General features: G+C 45.6%; 1 protein-coding gene across 1 annotated transcript in view; it reads left to right on the plus strand.

Moving 5' to 3' along the window:
* Positions 1-27,070, plus strand: part of LOC311231772 (sphingosine kinase 1-like) — a gene marked incomplete at both ends in the record, with an annotated part of 112,802 nt that overhangs the window by 1,484 nt on the left and 84,248 nt on the right. The gene's annotated exons all lie outside the window — the stretch shown is intronic.

The raw sequence follows: 27,070 nt of genomic DNA on the forward strand, positions 1-27,070 counted from the left end.
ATTGTAAACGGTCAATCAAAATAACACTTTTTTTTATTAATTAATTAAAACTTGAGCATGATGTTCATTTGAGATTGTTGCACAAACGTGCACTCATTCATGATTAATAAAGATTTAATTTAATGCAGCTATTTTCATTTGTCACTTGTGATGAATGGGTTCCTTAGGCTATTATGTCTGTGAACCTGGTGTCCCGTATGTGCCACCTGTCTCAGGCTGTTCCATTACCCTTTAAGTAATCTGTACATGAATAACAACGATAGGCAGGGACATGCATACATTAATACACCATGCAGTCTTTTATCTACAAGTGCCAAGAGGTATAGTCTTAATTAATTATCCCAGTGGGAAAGAAACTCTTCCAAACATGAGAGCCGTCTCATTATAAGCAGCACCAGCTGCACACAAAAAAATCAACTCACACAAACTTTTCCCACATAGCCATCATATCATGGTACACTGTGACCCAGATAGTATTTCCCAATTTGCACACATTTATTTTTAACTAGACAAAAGATGCTGCAATTCTATACTGGCTGTAAAAAAAAATCTCAGCAAGAACAGGCCGAAAGTAACGTAATGTATACTGCATTGTCCTCTGAAGCCTATTGAATTTACGCAAAGCCGAACCAGATTTAAGGTGACTTGAGACCACACCTCCACCTTGGGACAAATAAGCAGACCCTGAGACCCTGTGTGAGAATAATAACCCACCCCCCATTCACCCTGTGTCTCACCTAACGATCCCCAGTCATGTTCCCCAGTCCCCCCCCCCCCACCCATATTCACCCTGTGTCTCACCTGACACCATCCCTAACCCCCCTCCCGGCCCCCCAACATGGACCCTCACACACCTTCGGCCCTATCCAGCCCGACCCACATCCCCCCCCCCCCTCCTTCTCCTAAACTAGAACCCCCCCCCCCCCCCCCCCCCCCTTCTTGATACGCCTGATACATACAACCCCTCCCACCTCATAGAACCACCCTCCAATCCCGACCGGGGCCAAACCTACCCAGAATGCCCCTCTCTCTCCTATAAAGAGCCACGTCTGAGTGGACTCTGGAGCTCACCTGGGGACACACTCTGGAGCTCACCTGGGGACACATCAGCTGGTGTCCCGGTCGGGTCATCCAGGCTATAACTCTGAATAAACCTTTGTTTTATCAAGTATACCTGACTTGATTGATTGATTGAAAACTTTATTAACAGATTGCAGAATGGGTACAATACAGTACGGCTCAATACACACAATTGTTAAGGGGATGCAGACCAGAGAAATACTTTTGTCTTGTTTACATCAGGGTCGCCCATTTTCAATTCATAACATTTATGACATACAAATATACAGTACTGTTCAAGAGACAGAGTTTCTAAAAGAGAATGGTGAGCTGGTGTCTCAGTTGGGTCGTCATCCAGGCTATAACTCTGAATAAAGCTTTGTTTTATCAAGTCTACCTGACGGTCTACCTTCATTGACCGGATTCAATTCCCTAACACCTGCATACAAACGGGTCCAGGCCCCGCTGGGCAGGTGTGTAGCCTGAAGGTGTGCAAATAACAGCCTTTTGTACAGTTATCTCTACCTCACCCAGTTAACTCGTATTTGCCTTACTGGGATAGTTCACGTTTTTGGACATTAAGTTGTATGAAATACTTACCAGTAGTGCAGTGGAAGCAAAGCTTAAAGGTGCTGTAAGCGGTATTTTTTTTATTTGTTCAAATACGTGTGAAATAGCTAGCTAGTACATTCCAACAGCAATCTACTGGTTAGTAACTTATTTCAAGAAATCTTGCCAAGCCAAATATGCTTACACTGCACTGGCAGATTATTTTAATTGTTTCAAGGACACATTTGCTTAACTAGTTTTTATTTCTTATTTTTGTCAGACGGTCTGACAAAAATAAGAGACCAGTGGGAACGGGATACCAGACTATTTATTTTCTGTTTACTGCAGAGCTTAGGGACTGAGATACCCATGTTACTGACCAGGCAATTTTTATCAGTGATGGCTGTTGGGAGTGTAGAGCTATTATTTTAACATGTAAACCACTTATTTTAACAAACAAAAAATACCACGTACAGCACCTTTTTAATTCGCTTATTTACTGAGTCCCATGGTGGGTGTTCTGGCCTGGTTCTTCTGAGTGAACCAGGACGTTAGACGGACAGCAAACGACAGAAACAGGGTCATGAAACCAAAACATTTAATCCACACCACAACATGCTGCAGGCAAAAGGGTTAGGCCTACATTATTTCTAACACAACCATCACCCGCCAGCACTTTCTGTTAGTGGGCACTGCCATCATGAATCGAATGCAACTTGGAGTGAAAATAACACATTTCACATTCTAATCAAGATGTCAGCCCCCAGTAAACGGAAGTCATGAGGACCATTTCAACAACTTTGGGGTAAGTGTTTGACAATAATTTTATGTCAAAACATACAGCCGGGAACCAGCAAGTGCTGCTATTTGGGGCTGTCTTAAATACTCCGAAGCTTTGTTCGATGGGCATGGGATTCGAATATGAAAATAAAATTCGATTTATAAAAAAAATAAAAATATGATTTTTTTTTTTTTTTTGCAAAATTAACTCTGCCTCTCTTTGTTAACTACAACAAGCAATGCTGTTTGTTATTTAAGATGAGGTCGGACTCGGCACTGACAGATTTGTGTTCATTGTGCTGCTTTTATAAAGCCTCAAATGACGGCTTACAATATTTCATGAAAGCAAAGTGTTTTGTTTGTCTAAGATTTAAAAAGGTTTAAACTTTACAGCACTGACAAAACAGTTGAACAAAGTGCTGTACAAGTCCCACAACATAAAAAAAAATCAAATTAAAATCGAATCTCGGCCCCGAAGCTTCAAATTCCAAAGAAATATTCGAAGGTCAGCCCTACTGCTATTATTAATACTGCTACTACTATTACTGCTGCTATTACTACTACTACTACTACTGCTATTACTACTACTACTGCTACTGATGCTGCTATTACTACTACTACTATTGCTACTGATGCTACCACTGCTACTGATACTGCTACTACTACTGCTGCTGCTGCTACTACTGTACTACTAATAATGCTGCTGCTGCTACTGTTACTGCCACTACTACTACTTCTGACTAGAGTTGTTCCGATACCGATACCAGTATCGGAAATGCCGCCGATACTGCCTAAAATGCTGGTATCGGTATCGGCGAGTACCCTCTTAATTCTGCGCTCCGATACCATATGACGTAATTTATCAACAACACTGCGGTCTGCCGAGTGAGCATTATAAAACAAACGTGTGTTTAATCGACTGTGAATTAAAGTGTCAATGCCATTTGTCATTTTAACAGCAGATACTTTCTTAAAATGCCATCGTCCCGACAGAGCGCTGTTGACGGGGAGCTCTGGTGTTATTAGCATTAGCTGAACAGCTAACCGAAAGCTAGCGTTAACTAACGTTAAAGTTTTAGCTTTAACGTTACCTTGGCTAAAGTTGGGGCTATTCATAATCCAGCAATAATGGCTGCAGACCTGCAAGCAACGTACAGCAAGTTGGCACAGGAGTATTCCAAGGTAAATCACTTTTTCACCAGTAATGTTACATTGTTTCCATCTAACGTTAGCTCATGCTAGCTACCCTAGCTCACGCTAACGTCGTCACTGATCTACCTCTCGCACACAATTAATGACATAATGCGCACAGCCATATCGGTGACAATGTTTAGCTTTTAGTTTCAAATGATAAGAGTCTGAGGCGGAGTCTCAAAAGAGAATGTTGAATATTTATTGTGCAAAAATCACAACAGAGCCTCTACTACTACAGTAGCTAACCTAAACAGAGCCTTGTGGAAGCAAGTGCAGCGACGTATAACGTCCGTGTGGAACCAATGTGCCAACAACCTTTCCGTGGGTGAACTCATTGAGATAGTTTTCAATTACTGATACTAATACTAATCTATACAATCACCTGTTGTTGAATAAATACCATTACTTTATAGTTATTACTAAAAAAAAAACAGTATATATAAAACGTTAGCTGTATAAAAAAAAAAAAATCTTTTTTTTATAATTTATATAATTTTTATTTTTTTTGAATGTATGCACTGGTATCGGTATCGGCCGATACCCAAAGCTTAGGTATCGGGATCGGGAAGGAAAAAATGGTATCGGAACATCTCTACTTCTGACACCACCATTACCACTACTAGAACCATCTCCGGTAAATCCTGTCCAAGAACACATTTCGTCCCTGCCATTAGTGTAACAGATCATGCTGTCCTCTCAACCTCTTCATCAGTACTGGTGGAAGTGTCATTGCTGGGGCTTTCAGGTCATACAGTCATGCAGTAGAACCTGTTCACTCCCTTTGTTGTGTCACTTCCCCCAGGGGCTGTTCGTCTGGATCCAATTAACTGGATGACAGCCTTGTGTCTCTGGGAGATGCACAAAGTTGAGTCTTTCTGCTTTTGTTTAGTTTTAAGCAGACGTATCACAGCTGATCCAGTGTTTTTTTTTTATATTATAAAATATCATCCATTCTTCATGGTGCAATAGGAGCCTTTGAACCAGGCGGGCAGAGACGAGTGTCATGTCACTTCTGCTATCTGTAGAGAAGTCAATATTTCTTTCTCAATCATTCCACCGGTCATAATCACTGACATGAGTAAAGTAGGACTGTGGTGTTACAAAGTTTTACACAAATACACTCATTTGTGGTCTGTCCTTTAGGTTTAGTGTTAGTGGTACGTCTCTCTTCCTCACTAGATTCCCCCGGGGTGCTGCTTGACGGCAGTGTTTGGAAGTGATGACACAAACGGAATGTAGTTCTGGCCTCTTAACTCATTTCAACACAGCATGTGTGTTTAAAGGTGTAATTCCAGCATAATGTTGACTGAAAGTCTGACCCTAGAACAATTACACAAGGTACAATTACATTCTTACCCGTTGACAAGGACCGATCTTTTCCCACGGCCCACCGGACTGCCGCCGTGGGCTATGCATGGCAAATAATTGTGGTCACTCATCCACTCACTCACTCAGTCACGGACGTTCCGTGAGGGACACTTAGTCGAATGCACGCAGGTCATGTACACGCTTCTAGCGACTTGCACTAGCTTCAAAACTCGACCTGGTATGGCCTTCAAAAGACAGTATTTGCGCAAGGTCGGGCTGCTAGCGTTCGCAAGTATGTGTAATGTTAGCATCTTTCACATTCCACAACTGACTGTGGCAACAACGCATAACGTTAGATCTGTCGTGTGTGTCTGGAAGGTTTGGTGCTGGTTTACAGTGTAGCCTAGTATTGACCTTGCTCGTCAATAAATGATCTCAAGCCAGCCATATACACCGTTAGGCTCAATAGTATAAGATGTTGATCAGGAGATGACAATCGACTCAAACCAGGCCTAGTGATATTGATCAAGTCAATCACTAAAGATGTCTGATGCTTGGTGCACTGCCTCTGTCTAATCCCAAAGCATAATATCACTCACTGTTTGGCAGTTGTCGATCAGGAGAATAGGAATTGCCTCTCTGCAGGCCTATTGGTTGCTACTGATCAATCACAAAAGGTTGTGACCTGGCCAATACTCTTCCCTGCCATTGTTCTTCCTCACCACACTCTTGCCTTATATGGGTTGCATCTTTTGGTTGTTTTCAGTATTAATCTATTAACCCTTTCACTGCCACACGACAGAAGGTTAACCCTTTACTATCACACAACCGTGGCAGTGAAAGGGTTAACCTTCTGTGTATTGTCGCAGTGAAAGGGTTAACCGTTTTGTAGTGCAGCAGTGAAAGGGTTAAAAGGATACATTATAGTCTACTAGCCTATTTCTTTATTGCAAGATATTGATATTTATGATCATGATATATTGTTAGATCATCAGCTATTTTGACTTGTCATAGATGGGTAAACAAAGGTGTAACCATAGATGCAGAATAGTCACTATTCTGTAACCACTTCCCTGCCATTGTCCTTCCTCACCACACTCCATATATGGGTTGTAGGGCTGTCCCCGACTAAGGATTTGGATGGTCGACTATGATTGGCCAAAATGTGCCGTTAGTCGACTATTGGTTGACTAAAAAACAAAACAAAAAAAGTATAATATTTAATTTTATTTTATTTTATTATGTGTATATATATATATTAGAGGTGGGCATAGATAAATTTTTTTAATCTAGATTAATCTATCTGCAATCCTGGATTTAATCTAGATTAAAATGGCTCAAAAAAAAAAGAAAAACCTGCCGAAGGCATTCAAAATGTGTGTTCTACCCAAATAATGACCAGAAGTAAGTCCTTACTTTTTCTTTCCTCCTTATGTTTCTCAGGCCAGGTGGCCCATTACACCATGAGCCCATCTCCCATTTCCAAAATGCATTACAGACTGTTTGAAAAAGCTGTTTTGCTATGATAATTGGTAATGAAATATCAAAATAATGTTCAATAAGATGTACTTGTGTTTAATAAGTTGTTTTATTCAGAAGTTAACACAAATAAACAATATTACCAGTACAGTACAGTACAGTATCTAGCACACTCTCAGGAGCAAAACAGAAAGAATCATTTCAAACTTGAACTATGTGACATGGCTTGAATCAACTGCTCCAGTGGAGTTGCTCAGTGGCCAATGGTGTCAACTGTGGTTGTACTGGGCAGCTCCCAGGTGTGAATGGAACTGTGTGAATGTGAAGCAGGGCGTTCCTGAAAAAGAGCATCTGTGCTCAGCGAACCTACCCTGGGTAAATAAAGGTAAATTTTTTTTTTTTTTTTTTTCGATTAATGCGTTAATTATATTATCGCGTGCTACTAGTATAGCGTTAACGCAGCACGTTAACGGCCCAGCTCTAATATATATATATATATATATTTTTTTTTATTCCATTTGGGCTGTGGGGGGTGCTTAATGTCTAAAGGAGTCGACTGAAGGCTTCTTGTCCTCTGCAAAAGCATGCAATTGGTCCACTGATGGATACATCTTTATTTGTCTAGTCTAGTGTGTTCATTAGATGGGTGAAATCCTCTTTCAGTGCCTCTGTGCCTGTTTTCGTAGGCAGTTAGCTTCTGGTATGCGTGCCATTAGCGTTAGCCACGCTTCTAGGCCTCTTTTCTTTTGGAAAGAATGATAAAAAAAATATATATTATATATTTTTTTTATTTTATTTTTTTTCCGACTAAGAGGTTGGCTGGTCGACTACGGCTCCTTTCGACCGATTAGTCGACTAATAGGGGTCAGCCCTAATGGGTTGCATCTTTTGATTTAAAAGGATACATTATAGCCTACTGTAACTGAGGGGTACAATTCCCTGACTGTATTGATAAGTATGGTATCATTAAACCACTACCGCTTTATGTACTTTAACTACTGGCCATACAGTACACAATATATGAATATGATGAACACTTCCCACAATGAAATCGGTTCCAGTCAAAGGTATTAATCAAGTATTTAATGGAGCAAAAGGTACATATGATACTTATATTACATTTGATTGCACTTGTAAGGCAAATGAGTATTCGTAGGCAAATCAACACTGAATGTCCATTCTCTGGTTACGCAGGAGGCAAGTATACAACCTGGCTCTTAGGGAATTATATCTATGGTACACTTAATGATATAGCGGGATATACTGGAAGGGGTCCTCCCGGTTGTAAGCCGGCAGGGCGGGTAGGAGAGCTGTCGGTAGTAGAACGTCTGGTCAACGATATCTAGGGAGACTTCGAGTACAGAAGACAGTGCGATAGACTCTTGATCCGCAGACGAATACAGCTTGGTTCTCTTGTAGGCTGTAGCTCCACAGTGAAGAAAGCTAGGCGGCCTCAGGCTCTCTGAGCGCCGACTCGACCTTGACTCCTCTCGGGGGTAAATCCAACACTCACAGGCGTCGGCGATTATCCGATCACAGTACCAAAGCAAATATATATTCCAGCCGCACAGGGCTAAGCAGTCGTCGGGTAGGTAATCCAGTGTACATGTCCATTCGGTCCTCGCCTAGATCTCCTCGGATGAAAGCGCCATGTGGTCGGCCCAGCCTGGATAAGAATCTAGCTAACACGAGGAAGCGTTGGAGATGCTGGTCACTTTAGAACTCTAACCGCACGATGCACCATACACAATAGACTATTATTAACTTAATAGAAATACGTCGCACTCGACGGTACAGTGCCAAACTCTGACAATTCAGTTATTAATTCGCACGCGGTCTCAATGCTATTCTGGGGCCAAGCAGGCCATACTTCACCGCACGTCGTATCGTGGGTGAGGCTTCACGTTGGTTACTAAGTTTCTGACTAAGGTGCCTCTGTATTCACTTACGCCATATTTATATGCACGGTGAACAAATAGTGCCACTCTCATTTCTGTCGCCGTATCCCTGGGCAGGGCCGGGGCTAGTACAGACATGTCTTGTCGGTAACTTTGAACTTGACTCCGGGGGCTGGTCCCCTGGCGCCTGGTCCTTTGTCCAATAGGAGAATGAGATATTATGGGCTATAGTAGGCTAAAGGGATATTCCGTGTATATGTACAAGGAATATACAAGGGATATCAAACGATATACAAATACTATTCAATATATATCAATAAATAAATATATATACTCGGTTTAATCTGATCCTTCGTAACAGCCGCCCCCTAATTAGTCCCACCTAATTAGCTAAGCAGAGACAGATTAACCGCACTGTCCACTACTCAATGTCTGCTGTGAGGGTCAGTCAATTCACAAAGTCATGGGGTCATGGTCGTCATCGATGGTATCGGGGAGCCTTGGCAGTTCTATTAGCCTCGCCACGGGTCGGGTGTAGGTCCGCCCTTGGACGAGCACTTCAGCTGCTCGGACCTTTCCGTCGGCACCGGTGATCACTTTGCGTACGCGGCCAGCCGGCCACATAGCTTGGGGTAGTGACTGGTCGATAATCATGACGACTGTTCCTTCTGTCAAATTGTCTCTCTCTTTTACCCATTTCTGGCGGGTCTGTAGAGACGGTAGATAGTGGAGTAGGAAGCTGTTCCAAAACTTGTCAGCCAATACTTGACTGTACCTCCACATTCTTCGGCCGTTCGCTTCTTCAGGCCTGTACATTGTCTGGGGTAGCGCGGGGTCCAGCCGCCCCATCAAGAGTGTGTTGGGGGTGACTGGGTCGACATCTGCTACATCACTTGAGACGTAACCGAGGGGCTTTGAGTTCAATACTCCCTCGATCTCCGTGAGGACTGTCATTAAGACTTCTTCCGCCACGGTCTGGGCCCCAAGCACGGCGTACAGGGCTGTCTTTATAGAACGTACTTCTCGTTCCCAAGTTCCACCGAAGTGAGGTGCGTTCGGGGGATTAAACTGGAAGTCAATCTGGGATGGAGCGAGGTGGGTCTTAAGTTCTGGGCCCATAGATTGGAAGCTCTCTCTCAGCTCTCTTTCTCCGCCTTTGAAGTTTGTCCCGTGATCAGACAATAATGTAGACGGTTTTCCTTTCCGTGATGTGAATCTTCGGAAGGCCATAAGGAATGAGTCTGTGCTCATGGTTGGAAGGAGTTCGATATGTATCGCTCGGGTGGTCATGCATTTGAATACAATACCCCACCGTTTCTCGGTTCCTCTTCCTTTCTTTATATACAGCGGGCCGAAACAGTCCATACCGGTGGAGTGAAAGGGCTTGTCGCCGAGTCGGAGACGACAGGGAGGTAGGTCTGCCATCCGGGGTATACTGGGCTGTGCTCGCCACTTACGACAGTCTAGACAGGTTCGCTGGAAGCGCCGCACTGCTTCTCTCCCTTGCAGTATCCAATAACGACGTCTGATCTCCGCGAAGACTCTCTCTGCCCCTGCGTGGTGCACATCCTCGTCGTATTTCTTTATGATCAGCTCTGTGACCTTGTGTCGGCTGTTCAAGACTATCGGGTACTTGACGTCATCCGGTAAGTCTGGGGCTCTCCGCAGACGACCACCCACTCTGATGAGACTATGGGCGTCGCTCTCGGGTGCTAGGTGGAGCAGTCTGCTGTCTGATGGGACGGGCTTTGCTCCCTGTAGACAGTCTAGCTCGTCGGGGAACGAGTCTCTCTGGGCTCGTTGTAGTAGAAGAAGTTCTGCTTCTTCGTAGTCAGCTGCTGAAATGTCAGTAGTGGGCTAAACCTCTGGGTGGTGCCACAGAAATGTCTTTAGCTGCGCACTCTCTAGGGTGAGGCAATCGTCTATGTCGGGGTCTGTGGAGACGAGTGTGTTCAATCCACAGAACATAGATTTCTTGTTTTCGGCCTCCTCTTTACTCGCCTCCTGTGGGGTGGGTGTAGGCCACTCTTCTTCCGGGAGCTTGAGAAACTCTGGTCCGTCACTGTAGAGGTTGTGGCGGGTGAGGTCATCCAGGGACATTCCCCGGGTGATGACGTCAGCTGGGTTGTGTTTTGTGTCCACATACCTCCAGCTTGCTACTTCTGTTAACTCTTGAATCTCTGTGACTCTGACTCCCACGAAGACCTTGTATCTGCACGAATCAGACCGGATCCATGTGAGTACTGTCGTGGAGTCTGACCACAAGATTGTTCTTTGCACCGGAATGGTGAGTTCACGTTGGATTAACGTGGCGAGCTGCGCTCCTGCTAGGGCTGCGCAGAGCTCTAGACGCGGGATAGATTGTTGCTTTCGTGGGGCTATTCTTGAGCGAGCCAGGATGAAAGCAGTATGTATTTCTCCTCCCTCCTCTCGGGCACGCAAGTAAGCCACCGAACCGTAGGCTACTTCGGAGGCGTCGCTGAAGACGTGTAGATCCATCTTGCATGTCTCTGGCCTCACTGTGGGTGGGAAGTAGCTGCGGCGTATGTTAACACCTGGGAGTGAGCGGAGTTCCGTCTCCCACTCTCTCCATGTGGATGCAAGGTGTTCGGGTATGGGGTCGTCCCAGCCCTGGTCCTTGTCCCATAACGCTCTTACAATCATCTTTGCCCTGGTGGTGTAAGGTAGAATACATCCCAACGGGTCATATTGTCTGGCGAGTGTTCTGTATACACTCCGTCTGGTGGTCGGTAGTGCCGTCGACCTTCCCTGCTCCTTGGTCAGGGGTTTGTGTCTATAATGGAGCGAGTCTGTTTTGAAGCGCCAGACTAGTCCTAGTGTCATTTCTTGGGCTTCTCCTGGGATGGTCGCCATCCAGGTCTCGCTGCTCGCTGCCTTGTCCTCGGGGGAGAGGCTGCGCAATACTTGCGGGTCGCTGCTGGCCCACTGCCTGAGATCAAAGCCGCCTTTGATCAGGGAGGCGCGGAGCTTGAGTAGAAGAGCCTCGGCTTCTTCTGGCGTCGAGACGCTTTGCAAACAGTTGTCCACGTAGAAACTATTTCCTACACTTTGTCGGACCTCTTCATCTGCTGCTGGGTCCTCTGCGACGTGTTTTTGCAGTGCAAACGTAGCACAGCATGGGCTGCATGTGGTTCCGAAAGGGAGGACTTCCCATTGATAGGTGGCTGGTTGCTCATCCCCGATCCTCTCTCTCCATAGGAACCGCAGCAGGGGCTTGTCCTCCTCCACTAGTCTCACCTGCAGGAACATCCCTTTGATGTCGCCGCTGATGGCCACCTGGTCCTGGCGGAAACGTAGTAACACGCCTAGTAGAGAGGGGCCGAGTGTTGGGCCGGGCAAGAGCTCTTTATTCAGATTTTGTGATCCGATCTGGTAGCTGCAGTTGAACACAATACGATCCTTGCCGTTGTGGTGGACTTTGTGGTGCGGCACGTACCATGATTCGGTCGTCTGATCGGCCTCTTTAATGTCAATTTTCTTTATGTGTCCCGCTGTGATTAGCTTGTTAATCTCAGCGCGGTACACAGTCTCTTGAGCGGGGTCTCTGGCTAGGCGCCGCTCTGTGTTCAATAGATACCGCTCCGTCGCTTCTTTTGTGGCGTGAAAGGTAGGCATACCCTCTCGCCTCAGGAGTGGAGTTGCGTATCTCATCACTCCGTTGACGTTGACTCTCTTTGTCCCTTGCTCGAGGAGGGCTATAGCGTAAATGTCTTCCTTGGAACGAATGTCTTTCTTTTCGTTCTTAAAGGGCATTGTCTCTAGTGTCCATAGCCTCTCGACATGCTGCAGGAGAGTGGTGTCTTCTTCTGTCACTCTGGAGTGGAGGCAGTTAGTGGCTGCTGTTCGGTTAAGAGACTTAGCGAGGGGGCCTTGTAATGTCCATCCTAGGCGGGTCTCGACTGCTGCAGGACAGCCTCTGGGTCCTGTGTGGACCCGGTCTATCGGGACTATGAGGTCTGCATGGTCGGAGCCTATCAGCAGGGTCGGGGTGGCACCGTCTATGAGCGGGATAGGTAGTTGGCGCAGGTGCACATATTTATCCATCAGCTTGGCGATGGGGTAGGTGTACTGCGACAGGCCTATTTCTTGGCTGGTGAAAGCATCAGTAATCCTATACCGTCTCTCTGGCTGCCCGCTTGCTGCGATAGTGAAGGAGACATTCTCGCCCTTTATCGTCTTTAGATCTCTTCTTATTGTCCGAATCGTCATCTGGTTTTCGCTCCCCCGCAGCCCCAGCTGGGCCGCAGCGGACGCGAGGAGAAGGGTCTTCTCTGACCCGTCGTCAAGGACGGCGTAAGTGTCCATGACCTTATCTTGGTAACTCAGTGTTACGCGGACCACCTTTAAGAGCACCTGGGCGCCCCCGCTGCTGGCGGGGTCAATGTACATAACACTTGCCTTTGTACTGCTGGAAGGTGCAGGCTTTCTTCTGTTACTGTCGTGTAGGACATCTAGGTGGGCTCCGTCACACCGACTACACCTCTTCTTTAAGCGGCAATCGGCTGCCATGTGACTGCGCGCACATCGGTAACGGCGTCGGTTGGACTTTATCCATTGACTCACTTCTTCAGCGGTCATCTTCTTGAACAGGTCACATTGTGACAACCAGTGTTCCTTTTCGCAGTACGGGCACACCATCTTCCACTTCTCTTTTATCGAGGGGGTACTGTGGTTCTTGCTGCTCGGTACTGATTCTGATTGGTGCATGACAGTCACCAATCTTCGGCCATCGTTTGCTCTCCTAGGTCCCTCTCTGGAGCTTGGTGTGCTCCGTACGAACGTATCCAATCGTAGGCTGCTGACTTCTCTCGCCAGGAAGTCGGCTAGGTCTAGGAGGGATGGCTCGGGACCGTTAGGATCACGGTGGTCTCTTTGCCGCCTGAAGCGCTCTTGTCGGGCGGGCGGCAGCTTCTCTAAAATCCTCTCGACATTAGAGTTTGCGTATAGTTCGTGCATACCCTTTTCTCGTTGCGCCCCCAGCATCCCTACCAGGGATTGTACTTTGATAGACAGGTCGTCTAGTGAGCGATTGTCTGTTGCTGGGGGTAGGCGGTCAATATGCCTTATCTCTTGTATTACGTAATCCCATATGCGTCCATATCTTTGGTCTAGTGCTGCTAGAGCCGCTTTGTATGGGGTAGTAGAGGTGGCATAGGCCAGCGCTATGTTGTGCGCTCGGGGCACCTTCAGGTGCTTCAATAGGATAGCATACTTGTGGCGTTCATCAGCTACGTCAACCATCATTGTCTCTAAGCACATCCGTAACTCCGTGTACTGTGCTCTGTTCTCATGGGTGAAGTCTGGAAACGTCGGTGTGCCAATGTATGACGCCGTAGATGGCTGGCACATCGGTGAGCGTTGGAAGAGAGGCCTCCTAGGCGAGTCTCCTCTTACGCCGCGTATCCAGGTGCTATTCCTCGGGACTGGTCGTGCGTCATGCTCACCCGTGAATAGAGTCGGGGGGTCTGTAGCGCAGAGCCGCGGGGGTAGAGCCTGGGCTGTACTGGACCTCCTGGTCCTGTGGAGTACTGTGCTGCTGTCGGGCTTGACTCTCCTCCTCTCCCTCTTCTTCTTCTGTCAGGTCATCTAGATCCTGTAGTCGTCTATTTAGCCTCTCCGCGGTGTACACCGTTCCTTCCTTGTAGCTGGGTCTCACTGGGACCGGTCGGGGAAGGGGTTCGGAGGGGGGTATAGGCTCTCTCTGGTGGTCGAGTTCAGGGTCGCTTGATCGGTTAGGGGAGGGTGCCCTTGACCCGTGTCTTGACGAGGCCCTGGAACCCCGTGCGGAGGGAGGGGGTGTTGCCTTGGCGATCAGCTGCTCCATTAGCTGCGCTTGTATTCTGTCGCGCTCTGCCTCTCTTTGGGCACCGCCAGCGGCACGCTGGGTGTCGGCCCGGTCTCTTGCCATATTCTCTTCCGTCTGAAGGCGTCTAATCTCTAGACGTATACGATCTTCGTCGCTCCGTTGCTGCGCTTGAATGCGTTCTCTTTCCATGGAAGAATGTTCGCGCTCACTAAGCGTCTGTGCTTGGAGTCGATCGCGCTCTGTTGAGGCTGCTAGGCTGGCGAGGAACGCCTGTGCCAGCATCTTGTCCGCCTCGCTGGGGGAAGACGCTGGTTGAGGTGATCCGCTCCTGGCAGTACTCGTTGGAGATGCGTTCTCCTGCGGGGAGTCCTGGAGCTCTATCTCCGCGGCGCTCTCCTCATCTTGTACTGTGCAGAGTTCCATCTCTGGAGGGTTGTCTTCCTCCCGGAGCTCTCCGGGGACTACTTCTTCGGTCTAGGCGGGGGGTAAAGTCGTGTCGGTTCCCTCCTGGTCCCCACCGTGAGCTTGGTCAGTTACATTAGAACCCACTAGGGCCTCTGTGGTCGGGGTATCCTGGTTGATAGGGTCGGACATAATTTTACTTTCTACTTTTACCACGTTTACCGTCTGTAGAAGGCTAGGTAGTATACTGGCAGCGTAATCCTCTAAGTACTGAGGTGGCTGCCGTCTACGCTGCGGGCGATCTACTTTAGGAGGACCGTTTTGTGGAGTGTTCATCATAGGCCATTTCAATATTAATACCACTATATTAATATTACACTAGTTACCCTCCGGCTCGAAGGACCAATTGTAACTCAGGGGTACAATTCCCTGACTGTATTGATAAGTATGGTATCATTAAACCACTACCGCTTTATGTACTTTAACTACTGGCCATACAGTACACAATATATGAATATGATGAACACTTCCCACAATGAAATCAGTTCCAGTCAAAGGTATTAATCAAGTATTTAATGGAGCAAAAGGTACATATGATACTTATATTACATTTGATTGCACTTGTAAGGCAAATTAGTATTCGTAGGCAAATCAACACTGAATGTCCATTCTCTGGTTACGCAGGAGGCAAGTATACAACCTGGCTCTTAGGGAATTATATCTATGGTACACTTAATGATATAGCGGGATATACTGGAAGGGGTCCTCCCGGTTGTAAGCCGGCAGGGGGGGTAGGAGAGCTGTCGGTAGTAGAACGTCTGGTCAACGATATCTAGGGAGACTTCGAGTACAGAAGACCGTGCGATAGACTCTTGATCCGCAGACGAATACAGCTTGGTTCTCTTGTAGGCTGTAGCTCCACAGTGAAGAAAGCTAGGCGGCCTCAGGCTCTCTGAGCGCCGACTCGACCTTGACTCCTCTCGGGGGTAAATCCAACACTCGCAGGCGTCGGCGATTATCCGCTCCACAAATCACAGTACCAAAGCAAATATATATTCCAGCCGCACAGGGCTAAGCAGTCGTCGAGTAGGTAATCCAGTGTACATGTCCATTCGGTCCTCGCCTAGATCTCCTCGGATGAAAGCGCCATGTGGTCGGCCCAGCCTGGATAAGAATCTAGCTAACACGAGGAAGCGTTGGAGATGCTGGTCACTTTAGAACTCTAACCGCACGATGCACCATACACAATAGACTATTATTAACTTAATAGAAATACGTCGCACTCGACGGTACAGTGCCAAACTCTGACAATTCAGTTATTAATTCGCACGCGGTCTCAATGCTATTCTGGGGCCAAACAGGCCATACTTCACTGCACGTCGTATCGTGGGTGAGGCTTCACGTTGGTTACTAAGTTTCTGACTAAGGTGCCTCTGTATTCACTTACGCCATATTTATATGCACGGTGAACAAATAGTGCCACTCTCATTTCTGTCGCCGTATCCCTGGGCAGGGCCGGGGCTAGTACAGACATGTCTTGTCGGTAACTTTGAACTTGACTCCGGGGGCTGGTCCCCTGGCGCCTGGTCCTTTGTCCAATAGGAGAATGAGATATTATGGGCTATAGTAGGCTAAAGGGATATTCCGTGTATATGTACAAGGAATATACAAGGGATATCAAACGATATACAAATACTATTCAATATATATCAATAAATAAATATATATACTCGGTTTAATCTGATCCTTCGTAACACCTACAGTATTTCTTTATTGCAAGTAGGGATGCCCCGATCACGTTTTTTGCCACCGATACCGATCACCGATCGTCGTGAGCCATATCGGCCGATACCGATCCGATACCGATCGTTTTTGATTAAAAAGAAATTAAAAATTATTCTATATAAAGTTTTTTTTTTTTTTTTTTTTTTTTATAAAATATATATATTATATAATTAGACTTGTACTTGTATTATCTGCGAGACATCGCCACCACGCAACAAGCTCCACTGTCTGTGTGTACTCTAGTAGCCTCCAGCTACGGCCAGGATTCTCCGGAGCTGCACCTGGACCTATACTCGAGTAGCCTCGAGCAGAGCTACGGCCAGGATTCTCCGGCGCTGCACCTGGACCCTATTGGCATAACGTTACTTAACTGTGCTCAGCAAGCCCTCAGCTCGAATACGCATCGAATCAGTGTTATAAGACATTGATATCAGGAGCTATCTGTAGCTACTGCTAGCCGGATATATAACGTTAATACAACGCCTCAGTGAATTATTTAGTTCAATGGGACATTTCGTTTTGAACGGTGAACTAACTTGCGCTAACGTGAGCTAACGGGTAGCATACACGTCTCTACTAGACTTTGTGGAGCGTTTGTTGATGTCAGGAGCTATCGGTAGCTGGCCGACTAGATGTTATAAGACATTGATAAGACATTGATATAAGACATTGATATCAGGAGCTATCTGTAGCTACTGCTAGCCGGCTAAATGACGTTAAGACAACTATTTAGTTCAATCGGACATTTCGTTTTGAACGGTGAACTAACGTCGGCTAACGCAAGCTAACGGAGATATCAACATGGACCACTAGACTTCTGGGGCATTTGTTGATATCCGGAGCTATCAGTAGCTAGCCGGCTAAATACCGTTAGACAATGCCTACTAAAAGTGAATAGTTGACTGGGTAATTTTGTTTAAACAGTAACGATAGCTAGGTAGCTAACGTTAGCTCAGGTCGAATGCACTATCTAGACTCAGCGTGTTTACAAACTCTACACGGGTACGGGCGGGGCTAGGGAGGAGGAGCAGTTTGCAGGTCCTGTGCGTCTGAGACAAGCGAGTGAGATATCCACTTGATCAGTTTCCGCGATCTGCGAATATGACTAATTATCGGAATTCCCCGATCGCATATTTATACTAATTATCGGCCGATAACGATCGGTGGCCGATCGATCGGGGCATCCCTAATTGCAAGATATTTATATTTATGATAATGATATATTGTTAGATAATTTCAAGGATCCAGATTTGACTAGAGATTAGAAAGATATAGTAGCAGTGACCTATGCTAATAATAGGCCCTTTTTCACAGCAGCTATTTTGACTTGTCATAGATGTGTAACCATAGATACAGAAATTTCATACAGAATATTCACTATTCTGTAACCACTGGGGGCAGCAGTGGCTCAGGAGGTAGAATAATCGCCTGGTAATCTGAAGGTTCCTGATTCGAACCCAGCTCCTCCTGGCAGCAGCGTGTTGAAGTGTCCGTGAGGAGCGAGACAATGAATCCCTATCTGCTTTCTGCAAGCAGGTTGTTCTTGTGCATGGTTGCCTCCGCTGTGTGTGTGTGAATGAATTAATCTTTATTTCGGACATGATTTAAAAAAAACAAAGAATAAAAAAGACTAACTATGAAAAATATACATATCACTGTTCGAAAAGGAGTAGGAAGAAGCCTAAGCCTATCATGCCCTACCCCTATCCACCACTTCCAAGTTGGAACATTAATTAATACTTAAATTATAATAATAATACATTTAATTTATAAAGCGCTTTTCAAGAACCCAAAGACGCTGACAATGAGCAAAACAAATGAACAGAGAAACAAAGAACCACAGGGAATAAGCAACAGTATGACTATGCAGGACATACAACCACAGGTAGCAGATACAGAGTCCAGTAGGGGAACAGTCAGGGAAGTAAGGGAACCGAGGGGGGGGGGGGGGGGCAGGAGGCGTCTAGTTTTGCGAACGGATTTCCAGTTCTGCGACCTGATTGGCCACTGACGTTTCGGGTCATGTGACATGTGCGCCCAATCGTGTGACGCGCCCATTTCCGCCTCTTAACAGCAGCAAACTACCTAACGCCTAGTTTATCACCGGTTAAGCTTAGGCGACTCTTTCGAAGTTGGTTAAGGTTAGAGTTTGGAATCAGGGCTCGTGTTCTATCGCCCTGCTCTAAGACAAACTCTAACCTTAACCAACTTCGAAAGAGTGCCTAAGCTTAACCGGTGATAGAAACGGGCGTCACACGATTGGCTCGACCAGAAACGTCAGTGGCCAATCGGATCGCAGAACGCGAACGCGGAACTGGAAATCCGTTGGTAAAAGTAATCAGGCGGGCAGGAGAGGGAGAGAAAGTAGGGAAGGGGAAAGGGAGGTGGTCGGTTGGAGGAGGGTGGTTATGGGTAGGGAAGGTTGTATGCTTGGGAGAACAGGTAGGTTTGGCTGTGCCCTCAACACCCAGTTGGTGCAGCCTTTGGAGGAGGATGGAGTGACACACTGTCAAAGGCTCCACTAAGATCGAGTAGGATCAGGATGTTGAGGGCACCAGAATCAGCGGAGATGAGGAGGTCGTTGATGACTTTAACCAGTGCAGTTTCGGTGCAGTGAGTAGGACGGAAGCCAGACTGAAGGGGTTCATAGAGGGTGTTGGACTGGAGATGGGAGTGGAGTTGGGAGACAGCAATGCGTTCCAAGTGTTTTAGAAAAGAAAGGGAGATTGGAGATGGGGCGGTAGTTGGAGAGGTTGGATGGGTCGAGGGGACGTGGCCTAGGGATAGTGACTGGTTGAAAAGGGCGGTGAGGTGGGGGATGAGAGCAGGGAGGCAGGCCTTGGTGAGAGTAGTGGGGAGGGGGTCAAGGGAGCAGGTAGTGGCCTTGGAGGTGGTCATGAGGTCCGTGATGAAGGAGGAGTCGACTGGGGCGAAGGCAGTAAAAGGGGTGGGAGGGATGGAGTCAGGTGGGGGGGAAATTATAGTAGGGGGGCGCGAGGGTGGGGGAGTTGGCAATGCGGGCTGTCGGTGAACTGTTGATTTGGGATATTTTGTTATTGAAGGAGAGGAGAAACGAGTTGCAGAGGTCAGGGGAGGAGAGTGAGTTATTGTCCGGGGGTTGTAGGAGTTTCTTGACAGTGGAGAAGAGGGTCCGGGGGTTGCGGTTGCTGCTGTTGATGATGGTGGAGTAGTGGGCAGGTTTGGCAGCTTGAAGTGCATCACGGTAGGAGGAGATGTGCAGTTTGTGGAGGTCAGCGTGGATGGTGAGATGGGTTTTTTATAGAGGCGTTCAAGTTGACGGCCGGTCTGCTTCATAGAGCGGAGTTCCGGGGTGTACCAGGGGGAGCAGGGGGTGAATGAGACGGTGATAGTTTTCAGGGGTGCCAGTGAGACGAGGGAGTCTGAGAGAGTGGAGTTGAGCAGGAGGGCGTAGTCGTCAGGGTTAGAGGGGGCGGAGTCAGGGGGAAAGGCAGAGGATATGGACTGGGACAGGGTGAGAGGGTCAATGGATTTTATGTTATGGAAAGAGATGGTGCGTTTGTTGGAGTGGTGGGGTGGGGGAAGGGGAGCAGAGAAAAGGATGCAGTAGTGGTCAGAGTGGGAATGGGATAGGGTGAGGATTGGATATGGGTAGGGAGGCAGAGCAGACAAGGTCAAGTGTGTGGCCTTTGTTGTGGGTGGGGAAGTTGAGGTGCTGGGTGAGGCTAAAACAGTCGAGGAGGGAGAGGAAATCAGGTGTGAGCTTTGAGTTAGGTTGGTCAACATGGATATTAGGAGGCGGGTGGAGAGAGTGGAGACTATAGTCAGGAGATCGGAAAGTTCAGTTGGGAAAGAGGGGTGAGGCTTTGGAGGGCGGTAAAGAAGTAGTGCAGTGATAGAGTTGGGGAGGGAAAAGGCGAGGTATTCGAAGGATAACATGGGAGGGAGGTTTAGGTGCAGTTCAGTGATCGATAGGGAGTGTTTGTGGAAAACGGCAAGACCCCCCCCCCCCCTCGGCCAGAGAGGCGGGGCTTGGCGATGAAACTGTAGTTTGGGGGGGTAGCTTGGTTGAGGGAGTAGAAGTCCAAGGGCTGTTGCCAGGTTTCAGTGAGGAGGAGTAGGTCGAGGTTGTTGTCCAGTAGTAGATCAGAGATCAGAGGTGATTTGTTTGAGAGAGAGCGAGTGTTAAGGAGTGCAAGGGAGATGAATGGGGGAGCAGGGAGGAAGGAGCCGAGGTTATTGAGGTGGGTGAATGTGACAGGGGGGCGAGAGGTAGTCCAGAAAGAGGGGATGTTTGAGCCGTCGGGGAGGTGGAGAGTTCGATTTAGGCGGGGGCGTCGGTGGATGTTGCGGCGGCGACAGTGAATGCCAGCGTTTCTGGCAGCAGTGGCAATGGCAGCAGAGAGACTAATTGTTATTGTACGAGTGAAGATCAGCAGGAGTATATGATAATGGAGGATATCCACATTACCAATAATTCTTCATTCTTAACACATCCTGCGCCAAAAATTTGTTTACTCGTTATTGCCCGCCAATCTAATAACGCCAACAACGAGTTTACTCGTTTTTATGATCCTTTATTCGCTATTGGCATTCATAATTCATCCAGGAAGGCTCCGGGAGCCAGCTGGACCCTGTCTGATATTTTCAACGCCTCAATACCGCCGCCTGGTGGATTTTGGGCGAGTTGCACTCCACTATAAACCGGATGTGGCGCTCTGTGCGTCGGGGAAAATCCTCCGGCAGAGATATCTTATGTTGATCAAACACTCGAGTGCATTTGATCGCTTTCGAGACGCAAGAATCAATATGCTTTCGGCGTTTATTGCATCATACAAACGGAAAATAGATCTAGCAGAATTTTTTTTTCTCCAGACTCATCGGCCACAGGTAAGAGGAATCTAACGTTAATTCCAGCTCGATTGTCCATTTATTTCATTGCAATCCATCTGCTCAACGTATGATGTCTTACTAAAGAAAACCGTTACTGACAATCAAGGAATCATAAACGACCCCCCCCCCCCTTTCCTTCACGCATGATGGAGCATAATGTATACCGAGCATATGCATTTGAATTTTTTAATATAGCGTGTATAGGAATGAAACGCCATCGATTATGTGTAATATGCGTCTGGGCCTATAACTCATGTTCTAGGAATTACTGCTATACACTCCAAAAACATACTTATATTCACGACGGTACTAACACGATTAATTAATTTCTATGAATGGAAAAATATAACGTTCCCACATCCGGAACGATAGATACTCGATGTTGAATGGGCCATAGTAATGTCGATATAGCTATAATATTTAAAAAGTTATAGCCCTGTAAAGAAGGTGAGCGACTCCATAGGCTTACAGCACTGGCAGAGAGTGGTATAAGATGGGCAAACTGCGTGGCACAGAATGTGTTAACATTGAAAACAACATAAAATAAATAAATAATATCAGTATCCATAATGTAGTACAAAAGAAAACTGCTTAGAATCCAGAAGATTGACAAGTCACCTCCCCTTTCCTCTTTTTGGTAATTTGCAAATATCATTCCTTTATAAAATAATTTAAATAGAGCAATATTTCTGCTTTCCTTCATTTTATCTTCTAGCCCATTCCACACAGTTACTCCATAGGATGATGATATGCTGTATGCACCTGCTCCTGAGATTGAATGAATATCCAAGGTTACACCTTTCCCCACATCTATGACAAGTCAAAATGGAATGCTGTGATAAGGGCCTACATCGCCTTATCTTACTGTTTGCATTAATTGCGAGTTGTTGTAGGTACGAGCATCAGCTAAATAAATACCTAAAGTGGTCTGTTCCCCCAAGGCTGGACACTGCTGCAGGTGCAGGGGAGGAACCGTCTCACTGCAACCACGGCAACCACACAACTGCAACCACACAACGGCAACCACACAACTGCAACCACACAACAGCACACGGATAGTCCTTTTAGGAACGGATTAATTGAAAATACTTTACTCACGCTATTAGTTATCCTCACATTCTCCTTTTACTAGGAAGTTAAGAGCAAAACCGGCGAGTGCAGGGCCAAGGCTAAGAGAATAATCAAAGACTCTAGTCACCCAAACAACCTCTTTGAACTGCTGCGGTCAGGCAAGCAATACCGGAGCCTCATGGCCAGTACAGAGAGACTCTGAAGGACACTATTTAACAACCCATCATCTACACACAATGCACACTTCATTCACTTTAGACACTTTAATACACTTTATATTGATCTATTATTAAAGAGATTTGCACCACATTCATACCTCATTTGCACCCTACCCTAAGTTTTGTACCTCTGCATTCTACCTCACTGGTACTCATTACTCTGTATTGTATATTGTAAATATGCATATTGACTTTACCTACTTTTTACTTCTTAATTGTTTACTTACTTTCTCTTTACTGTATGTAGCACACTCTCAGGGGCTCATAAGAAACAAGCATTTCATTATAAAGTATCCTGTATTTTGTTCTGACAAATAAAAACCAAACTTGAAACTTGAGTGGTAATTCTGCTTCCTGCCTCACAGGTCAAGTATTCCTTTATTAATTCCCTTGAGGAAATTCCGATGCAAATGAAGGTATTTTCATTCTTTTGCCAGTTTATTTTGAAAATTGACAAAGAACGTCACCTTCTACAGTCTAATGAAACGATTCACAAATTCTTTTTGATCAAATATTTGTATTTGTTTTATATTTTATACATAAAACAGGGCAAACACGGCAACAATAATAATAAGACAAATACCACAACAATAACAATAATAATTAGGGATCGCATTTTTTTGCTCCCGATCATGTGATTTTGAGTATCTGCCGATACCGATCTTTCCCGATCCGATCTTTCACATTAGTAACCAATTTGATGCATTTTTGTCAGAAACTGGCGAGCGAGACAAGCCCCTCTGTTGCCTCAATAGCCCCTCAAGTGCGGTGGCTCACATTACATTCACACTGAGCCCCTTAGAATGTGCTTCATACGAGAAATATTCAAAGTTTCTCTGTTTGCACATTAGTATACATTCACAGTGTTCGACTTGCGTAATGATTTGCTCCATTTTGGTCTGAAACGCAGACAATAATCCTCACGAAGCGAATGTTGGCGTTATCCAGGTCAATGTTCTTCATTCAAGTGAGGCATTGCAATCAATACAGCTGTTTGGCAAAGCACCAGCCGCCGAGTCCCCCATTCCTTTGCTCGCTCTAGTATTAGATTGGTCGTGTTGAACGCAGCTCTGTTCATTCCTCCATGCGGAACGTCCGCCTTGCAAACATTGCAACTGGCTATTGGACTGGCTTCGGTTTCAATTTTAAAATGCTTCCAAACTTCTGACATTTTGTCTAGCTGCTCCGAGTCATCAGGTGGACCTGCCGGTGTTGCGGGAGCGACGCGTTGTGAGGTCTGCTATTTTCGGCATACGTCACTGTCGTGCGACGGTGTAAATCAAAGGAAATGCGTTTGTTTTGGCAAATTCTTCTGCTCTGTGCGACAATAAATAAATGAATGATGATATGTAATTAAAAACCAAAACGAAGGCTTTTTACTCCCTTTTTCCCCCAATCTTCTGAAAATCATGTGATCGGCCCTCGGATCGGGACATCCCTAATAATAATGAATGACATTAGCAATCATAAAAATAATAAATACAGAACATAGAAACATAAATCAACTTATACTATTACAGACACCACAAAAGACACCACAAGACATTTCCACCCCAGGACCCCCTTGAGCCCCCAGGACCAACACCCCAACCCCGCTCTGCTGCTATATGGTGGTCTTAACCTTCTCGGCCGCCGCGGCCCACAGCTCAATGCTGGCCTGTCCCACTCCAATAATTACCAGTGCAGTAGAGAATAGAGATTGATTCACAACACATTTTTAAAGATGCCTTTTTCAAGTGAAAGTATTACCGTCGACAAAAGAAGGCATAACATTTCACATCCTCACCGTGATCACAACCTGGCCCAAGGCGTGTGCACAGAGTGTGAAGTTACAGGAGGCACAAGGCTGGAGAGTTAGACGAGACACATTCTGCCCTACATTCTCAAGGTCCCCCGTTCGGTTCCTTTTTAGTGGCAGAGAGCTGGCCTCACTCAACAGTCAATGCCACATTACTAATACATGACCTCTGGCTGCTCCAACGAGACCAGGCACAGACGGCAGTTTTTGCGCTTTATTACACATAGCCGCAATGAGAGAGTTTAAAGGAACACACAACATTTTGGGAAATTAGCTTACCGTCTTCTCTAGAGAGAAAAGAAGATAGATACCAGTTCCCGCCGTGTGCGTTCAGTAGAAAGCTTATCTGGCTGCATGTTAGCCTAGCTTAGCACAATGAATGGAAGCGGACATGACCGGTTAGCCTAGGCATTGTCCAACTAATGCCTCTCCCGAAGGCTAACCGGTCATGTCCGCTTCCATTCATTGTGCTAAGCTAGGCTAACATGCAGCCAGATAGCTTTCTACTGAAGTAAAATAAACGACTAATTGTGTGTTTTCAATCATGTTAAGGAAGCAAAATATTAAGAAATCTCAATCGACCACAAACAAAACGTTTTTGCCTATTCACCTACTGTAGGCTGTCTCGCCTTAAAAAGGAAGTGGGAGGGCACCATGGTGGCACACCACGTAAGTGCGCTCGCACTATAATCGCAGCGTCCAGGGACCTATGCTGCATGTCCTCCACAAATCTTCTCCCAACTTTCCTCTGCCTGTCCTATCCGATAAAAAGCTGTAGAAATGCTAAAAATAAACCATAAAAAAAAAGGAAGACACTTGTAAAGTGGCTTAATTTGTTCTTATCAGGGACATTAGGAGAGTTGTGTATCACAGCGTGCGTAGGATTCAAATCTACGAGTTGGATGTTTTTCTAGGCAAACATACTGGTCCATTTAGCTACCAGATCATCAGATTACTAACCCCATGTCATTTGAAACAAGAAAATACCACACACTACAAGATAAGTGTAAATACTGCAACAGCACTATAAAGGTGTCCATTTGTTGTGAGATAAAAATTACTTTCGTTCATATATATAAATGGCAACAGTAAATTACAGTAGGACACTAGTGTCCATTAGTGTTGTCACGATACTGGAATTTCGAACTTCGATACGATACCTTGAAAAGTATCGATATTTGATACCATTTTCTATACCACAGGGAAAAAGGTTCAATCTTAAAATGTAAAAAAAAAATTAAAATGTTTTTGCTTTTGTTGCTGGTTGATTCTCCTCAGCTTCTCTCTGGTACTATAAGAGAAGATAAATATAACACTTTTAAAACCATTTGTTTATCTTTAGATCACACATTTAAAAATAACTGTTCATCTCACTTCAATAATCTTTATTGCAGAACATGGTATTTTCTCAAGCAGACAGATGTAAACACTGTAATCTGTGTTGCATGTACCTGACAAACTGAACTGTTTGTATTAGTCATATTCCGACTTAACTGAATGCACATGTGTGTGTGTGTGTGTGTGTGTGGACTACTGTACTATTACAGGTATTGAAATTAACAATGCAACTTCCTTATACAAATTCCTTTTTTTGTTGTTGAATAATTAAATATCGATATTTCGGGAAATGAGTATTGAAACCGTTTTAAATATTCAGAATCGATATGTATAGATTTTTCGATATTTTTGACAACACTAGTGTCCATAGATGTGAAGCACTCGTGTGAGTGAGTGAGTAATCCTGGGTCTGAGGTGCTTCACATCTAAAAAGGACCAACCTTAACCCTTTCACTACCACACTACAGACGGTTAACCGAGACGACAGTGAAAGGTTAACCGTCTGTAGTGTGGTAGTGAAAGGGTTAACCTTCTGTAGTGTGGTTGTGAAAGGGGTTAACCCCTTGGTAGAATGGCAGTGAAAGAGTTAGATGAGTGTCCCGATAGGACTCACCGGCTCTCTCGCTAGCCATAAATAGCCTGGAACCGTTAGATTGCAGATCAGGTCAATGACATCCGGTCACTTACTGTTAGCAATGTGGCTCTTAACCCTTTCACTACCACACTACAGAAGGTTAACCTTTCACTACCGTCTGTTAACCGTCTGTAGTGTAGTAGTGAAAGGGTTAACCTTCTGTATTGTCGCAGTGAAAGGGTTAACCATTTGGTAGTGTGGTAGTGAAAGGGTTAAATTTAGGCTATTCAACAAAACATATCCTCCTGTAAAACGTCATTTAACCTCCTCACCCAAACATTATGAACAATTCTTATTGCTTTTTTCTGTAATATAACCATATAACCTTATTCTGTAATGTAATCTTCTGTGATATTCAATCTAGTCAGACTAGATAATAGCAATGTTGTTTTTGCACGTAGCCAATCGTTATTTCTTCCAACATGGAAGAAACATTTGCATTCTGGGAAATCCCTCTATAGACCTGTTCGCTGTTTACAAACATACCGTGTTCGAGCCAATCAGCAATACCAACTGGGTCACGTGACTAAGTTGCCCATTACCTGCGCGAAATGCTGCGCTAAAAAAAGCACAACAGGGCTCTATGGAGAAACCATGACACTCCCCTGACTAAAAGTTGTTTCAAACTAAATCGGCTGAATGTCATTTAGCCAAATCAGCATGGCTGTGTGAGTGTGAGTCTTTCACCTTTTACCTATCTAGCTATGGCATGGATTGATTGTTTAGATCGCTAGCATGGCTAACAAATGCAAATATATTGTAGTCTGCCCTATTGACTCAAGAATATAGGCATACCGCCATTTGAGCTCTATTGAGTGCATTCTTCTAGTTGGATCTGAGTTACATTAGTGAATAATA

This window comes from Notolepis coatsorum (assembly GCF_963971535.1).
Source record: "Notolepis coatsorum genome assembly, chromosome: 7".
In the NCBI taxonomy this organism is placed as follows: domain Eukaryota; kingdom Metazoa; phylum Chordata; class Actinopteri; order Aulopiformes; family Paralepididae; genus Notolepis; species Notolepis coatsorum.